Source organism: Triticum urartu, chromosome 7A (assembly GCF_056163025.1).
Source record: "Triticum urartu cultivar PI428250 chromosome 7A, HENAU_Tu73, whole genome shotgun sequence".
Taxonomy (NCBI): domain Eukaryota; kingdom Viridiplantae; phylum Streptophyta; class Magnoliopsida; order Poales; family Poaceae; genus Triticum; species Triticum urartu.
Window position 1 is genome coordinate 658,637,762 of NC_141879.1, and position 10,524 is coordinate 658,648,285.

The window sequence follows — 10,524 nt, forward strand, 5'->3', positions numbered from 1 at the left end:
TGTGATGACTCATATAACATAATTGGTATATATTGAAGGGAGAATGCTTCGTTTAGACTGGTTAACACATTTACAAAGTGGATACTCTTTTAGTTAGATGATTCATAGATGTATATGATACATATACCGGTGTGTTGTCCTTGTCCAACCAGTTTCGATACTTCCGAAGTAGGATTAAGAGCGAAGTATGAAAGCCATGTATTAATTAATTATAGGTAGACTAGATAGGATGTTTTTGAGTTATTGCTGGTACATCGGCTCTTTACCGAGAAGTGTGTGTAATTTCAGATTGGCACTTCAACAAACTTGATGGGCTCAAATTGTGAACCTGAGAGAGTTGGAATGGAAGGGGCGCTGCCTCATGCTTGGTTTCCAAAACTGCGTCTGCTACTAATTCCTCGCTGCAACAGCATCAGGATAATCTCATGGATCAAACATCTCCCATGCCTAGAAGAGGTTTACTGATAAAGGACATTTCATTCAATCGATATATCGAGTTGATACAACCGCACTGAGCAAATGCCCGGCCTCTGCATAGCACGATACACACAGCCAAAACATCCAACATGACCAAAAAGAAAATATTGTTTTACAATAATAGTACAAAAGGCCGACCTAGAAGAGGTATATTTGGTTGAATTTGATTGCAGTAGTTGGCTCACGGACCTTTGACATCTCCACCCGCGGCTCCTAACATGCCCCTACTGAAATGGGGGCTTTCCAAATCAATATGCACAGTGCGATTTGGCAATCTCAACTTTCTGAAGTTCTAATTTGTATTCAGGACCTTGTTATTGAAGAACGTATTTCCAACCCTGTTTCTCGTGAAAACACTAATTTCCCTAGCCAACAAATTAATCTTCCAGTTCCAAAAAAATAAAATATGTTTACTATTTTCTTATGGAGAACTTTGCAGTCAATGTCAGACAAAGACATCCATTGAGTCAAGCTCTTGGTAAAAACTAGTAGTTGGGGCGCGCCCGTGGCACGCCGCTTGAGGGGCATCTGGACGGTGCCAGGTAGATGAACGCCCTTTTTACTTTCCTTTTTGGATCAGGATAGCAGCACATGTACATGCAATTCTTGATGGAACTTATTGTATATTGGAATATCACCTGAGGAAGAAAAATGCCACGCCCACAATGATATAGCATTGACAGGAGCATGTTGTTGTTTGGCAACATAAGATACATTAATAGAAATTACACGCACATCGGCCCCGGGAGCGGTGGCAGGCCCTTGATGCCTCCCTCTAACCGTGCGGCTGGCAAAGCTGCGGCAGTAGCTCGTCGTCGCGGACGGCGACGACCCTCCAGGACACGGTGTTGAAGGAGGCACGAGGGAGATGTTGAGCTTGGTCTACAGGTCCCTTATGGCAGCCCTAGTCCTCTCGGCAAACTGCTCCGCACCGTTGGGGTCTTGGTTCCTCAACTTCCTTGCCTGCAAATGAGTTCCACTTCATATCTTTGGCATGACTGGTTCTGAGCTTCTAATGATTATATGAATTCTGAGAGAAGCGAGTGTGCTCGTTCAAACATACACTGACTTCCGGCTCACCTTGTGGCTCTGAAAGAGCTGGAATGGCTCCGGTGAAGGTTTACAGACGCCAGCTTGCTCGTGAAGATAGATAACCTGCTTCCGGTTCTTCTTTTCTGCAAGGACTTCTCCTCAGCAAACATTTGTAACACTGGTTATATTTATTCCAGTTCTTAAAAAAGCATGGGACAAATAGGAGAAAATAGAGGAATATCAAGGTAAGATCCTAGGAAAGGATGCCTCAAATTAATTGAATGCCCACTGAAATGAGTCAGACATATAATGCAATATGAAATAACATTCTTCAAATTGTGCAAAGGAACTACCTTTGTTGTCCCATTGGCTCGATAGACATCAAAGTAGTGTCAACTGATTCAGTCTCCGTCTATCTACAACGTTATTATATCCTGCAAGAAAAAGCAAAACTAATTATACCACCATAAGTTTTATACAAACCACACCAGACAGATATTAGATCAAAACGGACAAGAAAGCATCAACAAAGTTTAAAGATTCCACCCTCTAGATTAACATTGGACTGTAGACTTGACAGCGAAATTAGTTATTTGCAGCTTCTTTCCACAAAGTTTGCAAAAGTTACACAAAATAACCATTTTTTTAACATTGCCACTTTTTTAGAAGAACTCAAATAACCTTGTTGTTCAAATATGAGAAAAGTTATAGCTTAATGATTAACCAAAGTTCGTTTTCTTGAAAAGTGTATCAAACTTTTACGAGAAGGCATGTGCGCATTTATCTTGTCTCGGCACATTCGGCTGCCATGTTTCGTCATTAGTCTAACTCATGTACATCAATATGGGCATATGCTATAACATTATGATCTAATAGTAGAACATCGATCAAACATACGATACTATATCATTAGAGTTCAGAACCATCATAGGCATTGGTACATCTAACGAGGATATGTACGACTCGCCCTGGAGCATGGATGGGTACAATGCATTGTAGTTAATCCAAAAGCGAATACAAGCTAACATGAAGTGCTTTCAGTTTGGCTGGAAAAAGGGGCCTAATGAGGCCATGACTTGGCTTTGTCAGAAGCCTGTTGTACGCAATCGCAAGAAACGGCCAGCAGCAGTGCAATCCGGATACTCACGCCTGCAGTGATTTTGTAGCATTGCCACTAGACCTCTTACGCTTATATTCACATAAATCCAAGTGAAGCTGCATCAAGAAATATATTTCAGACATGAGAAGCAACAATAGTAGCTTAAGAAAAAAACATGTTACATATAGTAATATTTCCTTACAGCCTAATGGTACGAACAAATCAAAGTTGCTGGATTTGGCAGTGTAGCTAGAAGACAGAAAATGCAAGTTGACTATGATGTCACTGCTAAAGAAGCATAAATAGCATCTATGTCTAGTGAAAAAACAGAACAAAAGGAATTATCTTCATGTTAATCCATCTATATCTAGCATAATGATTTTGTAATATGATAGTACAATAGTATAATAAATGATCTTGTATGGCTACCGCATGAAGTATGGTGTAAAAAAAGAAGATTGAGTGAAATAAGTCATGTCGACATATAGTATAAGAAATCAATAAAAAAAGGATCATACATCATGTACACCAAACCGGGTTGATCTCCCTTCTTAGACATGATAATCACTTCCAAATTAAAGACCAATGCTTGCCTATAATTCTAGTTGGAAAGTAACCTCACTTCTAAGAAATCTGAAGGTTCTAATTTTCAAATAATCCACTCCTTGAATGTTCTCTCATGATTCTTGAAAGAAACCTTTGAGCTGGACAAGAATAGTAGCAAAAGTAAGTAAACATGAAAGAACAGATCAACTCAAGGTGCAGATGGGAAAGCAAGATCATTCAGTAAAACTGAAATATTTATCAATCAAATGCTAATAGCCATATGACACAACCAGCAAGGTAAGAAATCGATCGGATCATGGAGGAGCTCACCCAGAGTTTAGGCCCGTCAATCTGGCCGTATGGACCCTAGATGTAGAGAGAAAGCATGCATGCTCTTCTTGCTCCCACAGAACCACAGCAGAGTAGGGGTTGGAGATCAACTAATAAACATGGAGAGATCCATATATGCCAATCAACTAATAAAACACCACCGGGGCAGCACATGCATACTTGGAATATGAGCATAAATAAAAGCAACTGCTAATGACAAAAAGAAATGACTTGATATTCAAACATTACGCCATCGATAGGTAGAATACAGAAAGTGTATCTGTAACAGTAGATGTTCCCATTGACAAAATGAATCGTGTTCCCATCTTCAATTTTCCTGCAATTTCACCTATTTTTCATGCCTCATTAATTATCTAGGGAATGAGACTATGATGAACAGGCGAGCACTAAAGTTTAATGCTAACAGCCTTCCACAAAGCAGATAACACCAGTAGCCAGCTTTTCAAGATCAATTAGCATAGCTTGTCTATCAGAAATAAATTGCATTACGAAAGCATTCCAAGACTACCTGGCTGTCAGAAATAAATTGCAGCAAATAACACCAGTAGCCAGCCTTTTAAGATCAATTAGCATAATTTGAAGAAAGCTTAGCATGCATATTGTATTCATCACTCTGTTAGAGCAAATTTTGGTTGGTTGCGGCAACAGCAGGTTGATGAATTTCATGTACTATCAGTACTGTGCAGGTGCATCCAAATCTGTATGATAGCAGAAGAATAATATAAGCAAGAAGACAGAGTACTTCCATGCAAAGAACCATAAAGAAAGGTATAAAATAGGAGTTTAAAGAGAATCTTTGATGAAAAACCTCACAAAAAGTGACCAGAAACTAAATCTTAGAACAGAGACAGATCTTGTGTCAGCATAATAAAAATAAACGGCTATTTGACTAATTGAACGACCAATTAGATAGAGCAAAACCTAATGTGGATAATAGCTAGTCATCTGAACGGATTAGAAGGCATGAGGGAAATTACATATGAAGCGAAGCAGTACATCTAATTATCAAGATTTTAATCCCCAAATAAACATTATAAAAGAACATGAGAATATCTCGTGGTCGCCTTCAATTGACAATCTGAGAACAAGATTTGCAAGAACATTTAGTATGCAGACATGTTTTTCTTTTATCAATTTCCTTGGGAGTTGGGTAAAGTAACTCTTGTTATATATAAGTGAACATAATTACGTGTAGTCCAATCAGTAACTAACAAGATATGCAAGTGAAGTGTCCAGGCTGTGCAAACTTACAGCCTGAGATGGTTTCTCACGTAGAAAATGCAACAAAAGCGACCTTTGCAAACACCAAATCATTTTGGCACCGCTGATTATTGCGTGCATCGGGAGGGTTGAGGTGTGGCTGTTGCAACGGCGTACGCACGTCAATGCTTGCCATCGTCCAGGACCCATAGCAAACAGAAGAATCTTGCGCATCAGGACCCGCAATCCAGGAAATGGGAACAGAAAACTGAGATGCAGTTGAGTTTACCGACGAAGATAAAAGATTAGAAATGTCGTCAATAGAAGCTAAGCAAATAAGATTTCAGAAGGAAAGTAAACAAATAAAGTCAGTGTGGGTTACCTTTCAGTATCTGAATTAACAAACGCCAGCCTTTCACCCAAGACAAGATCAATGATTAGCTACGTAGCTACTCAGCTAGTGTTGAGGTCCATAGTACATAGCTAACAGATGACTAATCTTAATCCCCTTAGTCTGAACTATAACAATCTAATTAGAGTTGCGGTGGCAAAATAGAACCTCTCAGATGGTAACTGGGCAATGGAATGAACAGGTAGAATTTTAATTCAGTAGCGCACTTGTCGTTTTACACAAATTCATGGACCATGATTCAGCTACCGAGTCAACTTCAAAACCCTAGCTGTTTAGTTCTATCTGGTTTCTACTACATGGTTGACGTAATAAACAGAATTATCCTCTCTCTCTCTCCCTCTGTGTGTGTGTGTGTGTGTGTGTTAGATGCTGACCCCCAATTCATTCCATCCCTGAAACAAGCAAAATCATGAGTGCTGCAACCCACTTCTCAAACCAAACCCCCAAACAATGTACGAATGAGAGAAGGCACATCTAATCGTCAGTTTAATTCGCTGGAAGTGTGAGAAATTGTGAGTATTGTATAAACTACTTGGTTGGTCTTCCCATAATCAGTTCGTCCATTCACCCCAAAGGGAAATACCGCTATTTGCCTTGATTCCTGAACTGATGTGTAGCAACAGTGTTGTGAGTTTTGGGTGCCAAATCACCTAAAACCAAATAGATTTGAAGCAATGGAGACCTATGAGTGCCACTGCCTACCGACCATCTCAGCACCAGCATCTACTATTCTAGAACTGGGTTTAATTTCGAGCTCGAAAAACTTCCCCAACCCAATTTCCACTTGCTCCGAGTTCAGAGTGGTGAGAAGGGCAGAAGGCACACCCTATGGATGGCGTGGGATGGTAATCATGACGAAATGGTAAAAACTGGGGCGATGGATAGACGTGTTGGACCTGAGCAAGGTGGCGACGTCAGAGGAGGAGGACGAAGCCGGAGTCGTCGACCTCGAGCTCCTTCGTGCCCAGCTCCAGGATCTGGTCCATCTGCCTCCGGATCCAGGCCGGCACCGCCAGGCCGCGGGCTGTTTGATCCCAGTGTACGGGAAGGAAGGAGATGGCGCCCGAACCTGCGACCACCCCGAGCCTCCTGCGCCGGACGCCGATCTGGTCCAGGACTCGACTAGGAGGAGAGAAGCGGGGAGGAGAAGACGCAGGAGAAGCGGCTGAGCCGGCAACGCAGGGACCCAGGAGAGGAGGAGGCGAGCGGAGAGGGGATGCACCGGATCCCCACCAGGCACATCGACGAGAGCCGTGCTCCTTCTACAGAGGATGGGAACGGCGCAGGGCAGAGAGGAACGGGGAGGAGGTTGCGCGCGGGATTGGACTCTGTTTTGTTTTTGTCCCAGCGTTCTGTTTTGTTTTTGTCCCGGCGATCTGTTTTGTCTTCCACGCTATGATGACGTGGCTATCGTGGGGAGGCGTCTTTGATGCGCAGCTGAATGGTTTTAATTATGGGGGTCATGAAATCCATTTCCCATTTATGATGTACTCAAACATAACTTGTCAATTTTCTTATTTTCTAATCTCATCGGATTAATGCGGACATATTAGTTTTTTTTTCTGTTTTTTTTGCGATGGAATGCGGACTGGCATGTCTTTGAATCTTACAAGCATGGCTAATAGAAAGAACAACGAGTTCATGACCATTTTCCTTTTATTATTTGCATCCAAATAAAGAACTTTTTATGCAAATGACACATCATTCTTTTTTTTATTCATTTATTTCTCCACATTATCAGACAGCCCTTACAATGAATTTCTAGGTACTGCCTGGAGGTGGGGGTGCAGGTAGCGTTATAACAGGAACTGTGTAACCTGCACAAAAGATTTTCAATTTTCGCATCATAAGGATAATCATGAGCAAATATATAAGAAATAATGGCAAGTAGAAAACAGGCACATGTGTATATGCATAGAAATATGACGGTTACCAACCTGCACAGTGAGTGTGTGCACGCAACCCATTGCCGCATACATGTGTAGCCATGGCAAATTTGGCCAGACTGATCCTAGCCAGTTCACCAGTTGTGAATTTATCACAGACGCAGTGGATGTCTGTTGCTGCCCTTATCACCTGGCAACAGACGCTCCCGTGTAGAAGGGGGTGCTCGCCAACATTCTTCCCAATGTTCCTCCAGCATTCCCTCATCACCTTACTTTTATCCGCGAAGCAGTGATCTGCTTGTGCACGGTGTGGATATGAAGAGAGGGCCACAAAGACTAGGAAGCATAAAACTCCTATTGCCTTAACACTGGCCATCTTCTTATGTGAAATGGTATTATCGGTATGTGTTTTATGCAATAATTCAGCACCACTTGGGTTCTATATATATTGGTTGCAAACTCGTTCGCCCTTTGGTCATTTAATTAATCGAACCCTCAAGATAACTTGGATATGTTGTCATTTAATGTAGGCACATCTAGTTCTTGTATCAAACTGCAGATAGAGTATACGTAGATGGGTGCAAGCTAATTAACTGAACCCTCAAGATAACTTGGATATGTTGTCATTTAATGTAGGCACATCTAGTTCTTGTATCAAATTGCAGATAGAGTATACGCAGATGTGTGCAAGCTAATTAACTGAACCCTCAAGATAACTTGGATATGTTGTCATTTAATGTAGGCACATCTAGTTCTTGTATCAAACTGCAGATAGAGTATACGTAGATGGGTGCAAGCTATTAAATGCTAGTGACTGATTCTGATAGATAGATAGCAAGGATATGTTCTCCTTTAATGTAGGACTAGATCGGGACCGCGCCTTGGCGCAAGGGTGTCGGTCCCAATGTTTTGTTCAAACAGGTAATGCTAAGTTAGTAGTAATCCAGGTTCTGGCGCCATATTCTTATTTTGATGCTGACAGGTGGTGTCTGGCTCGACACATTACCCAGATGTAAACAAAGTACAAATCTTTGCAAGAGTAATCAAACATGAGATCGTCTTTATAGATAATGTAACTGTTGCCAACATATCTTGGCACATTGTCTGGTCCATCCCATAGGTGCAGCATGCCTAATTCTAAATAATGACATAATGCCAGATCCAAAATAAAAAAGAGCAAAGTAGCTGCCTATGATAGATTGCTATTTGATTGGACATCATAAAGACCCAAGCAAGGAATAGTAATAGCCCATGTCAATAGGGTCACAACTATACATTCATTACAGAGGATAGAAGGTTCACAACTATACATTCATTATAGAGGATAGATGTTTAATATAACAGAAGCAAGTCGGAATCCAAAATAACAAAGAGCAGAGCAGCCGCCCTTTGATAGATTCTATTTGATCACAAAGGCATAAAGACCCCATTCATAGCATACAAATGGTTGTGCACAACAATAAGTTCACTACAATATACCAAAAGCAAGAGATACGTCATAACAACAGAACTACATCGAAAGGTGTAGCGGATGCCGATGCGTCTTAAGCTCGTAGCAAGCACGCAACTTCCCATGCAGAGTATATGTCCTGGCAAGAAGAGAAAAGGAGGTGGAGCACCACAATACATAATTTATAAGACTAAAGAGGACTACAATATCACAATAATTCGAAGGAGCAATTGTGCCTACTCATGATCTCAACAGATGCGACTTTGGTACATATATTTCTTCCATCATTTTTCATTTGAATAATCATGATCTTAAAATTATGTCGGTGCAGTTTGGTTATAATCAAATCAATCAACCAGCTATGCAAGTATGATAGTTATCAACAAAGAGCTACTAAAACCAAGGTATAGTCAACCTACAGGATAATTAAGGCCCTGGCTTTGATTAATGTAGTAGCCACGACCGACAGCCATGTCAACAACAATTTTCTACTTGATCTCCTAAAGAGTCTTGGTTCAATGATATAGAAAAGGTTACACATGTGAAAACTAACACCTTTTTAAATTAAAGCATGGGGTGGTAATATTTCACATACTTGTAAATTGCTTTCATATCATCTGGAATCTCTGTGATCTTTTGGACAGAGACAACTTTGTAGATAGTATTATTTTTCAGGACAGCAGACCAGATATAAAGTTCAGTAGTGTGTCGATTCGTTTCAAAGGATGCAAAGAACAAACTGCCGAGTAGGGTGGCTCACCCGCTGCTGTAGGTGTTGCTTGGAGGTGCTGGCAAATGGACGGGCAGGCCACCGGATCCAGCGCACGCGCAAGCTCGACGGGGAGCAGCGGTGCGAGAGCTTCGATGTCGGGGCGGCTCACCTCTTCCTCGTTGGGATCCTCAGCGCACACCTCGTCTTCTGCCGCCAATAGAGAACTACAGACTATACGTATACAATGTGATTGGCAAGAGCTAACACTAAGTAGGATTAGTTAACTACTTTGATAACCATCACAACTTGCCAACGTTCTTAGACTATCCAGATTTCTGAAAGTAAATACCATGTGTAATTCATATAAATTTGCATCACCCAGAAATCTTTGATGTGTCCTTCAAGAATATTAAAGCGGCTGAACTGGGCAAGAATCTTCCTTCAAGTACTTCCAGAAGGAAGATTTCAATAGCAATCTTGGAATAGTTCTGGTGTGATATATTTGAAACCTTCAAGCACCATTTTTGCTAATATAACTGAAAGCTTACCAAGAAGAAAAATACTAAAATCAACTTAGGTTGCCAGTCAAATGTACAGCCCAGCCATGATTATTTTTGTAGCAGCGCAAAGAACTAAAAGGTGCCACTTCCATGCAGCCAATAATTTTAAATTAGATGCCCAAAACATATGTGGATTAAACTTCCTTAAAATAATGGTGATGCAAGCCTTCCTAATGCAGTTGCGGCATGGCTTGCTCAAATTCTCGCTTCTGGCTTACCTCCTCCGACCAGTTAGATTTATCATTTTTCTTCATTTATAAATACCCATAGTGACACAACAACATCTCGACTATGCTACAGCTATCACAGTGGTCTACAAATTACAGATTCGTATATGTATTTTGTTGTCGCCTCAAGTAGTTTTAGATTAAAATCCTGATCCAGAACTACAGCTAAACTGGAGCGAGCGGTAGATTTCTTAGTCTGGTAATCTGATTTGGTAGTGCTTATACATCAAAAATTTGTTTATCGACAGAAAAACTATGTTATGCATTATTTACAAAAAAATTGTTTTCGTATAGGGTCAGAAATACATTTCAGCATCCAAAGCAATAAGAGAGAAATAATTTCAGTATAATCAGTATAGAGCAACAATATCTGAACTTCTTGTCAGTCAAAAGTAATAATATATGGAGATAATCTATCTTGCATGTGGTGCAACATTAAATTTAGCAGATCTCAAAACCAGACATGAATGTACTGAGTATAAAGGACATACCAGAACCATATATGAAGTAGAAAGGAAGACGCTGAAGTGACAAGTGGGTTCGAGCTAGGCACATTTCAACTTTCTGTAGTC

At 40.7% G+C, this 10,524-nt stretch overlaps 1 long non-coding RNA gene across 13 annotated transcripts; it reads right to left on the reverse strand.

Moving 5' to 3' along the window:
- Window positions 1-1,020: 1,020 nt before the first annotated feature.
- Window positions 1,021-6,465, reverse strand: LOC125519269 (uncharacterized). Of its 13 annotated transcripts, XR_015612412.1 has the most exons (9): window positions 6,014-6,465; window positions 5,088-5,219; window positions 4,757-4,973; window positions 3,485-4,203; window positions 3,231-3,312; window positions 2,657-2,724; window positions 1,863-1,943; window positions 1,558-1,652; window positions 1,021-1,440 (listed from the first exon to the last, which is right to left on the reverse strand). It is a non-coding gene; the product is annotated as an uncharacterized LOC125519269 (long non-coding RNA). The 13 variants fall into 13 exon arrangements; XR_015612413.1 differs by lacking the exon at window positions 5,088-5,219; XR_015612407.1 differs by having other exon boundaries at window positions 4,757-5,219.
- Between the last annotated feature and the right edge of the window lie 4,059 nt (window positions 6,466-10,524).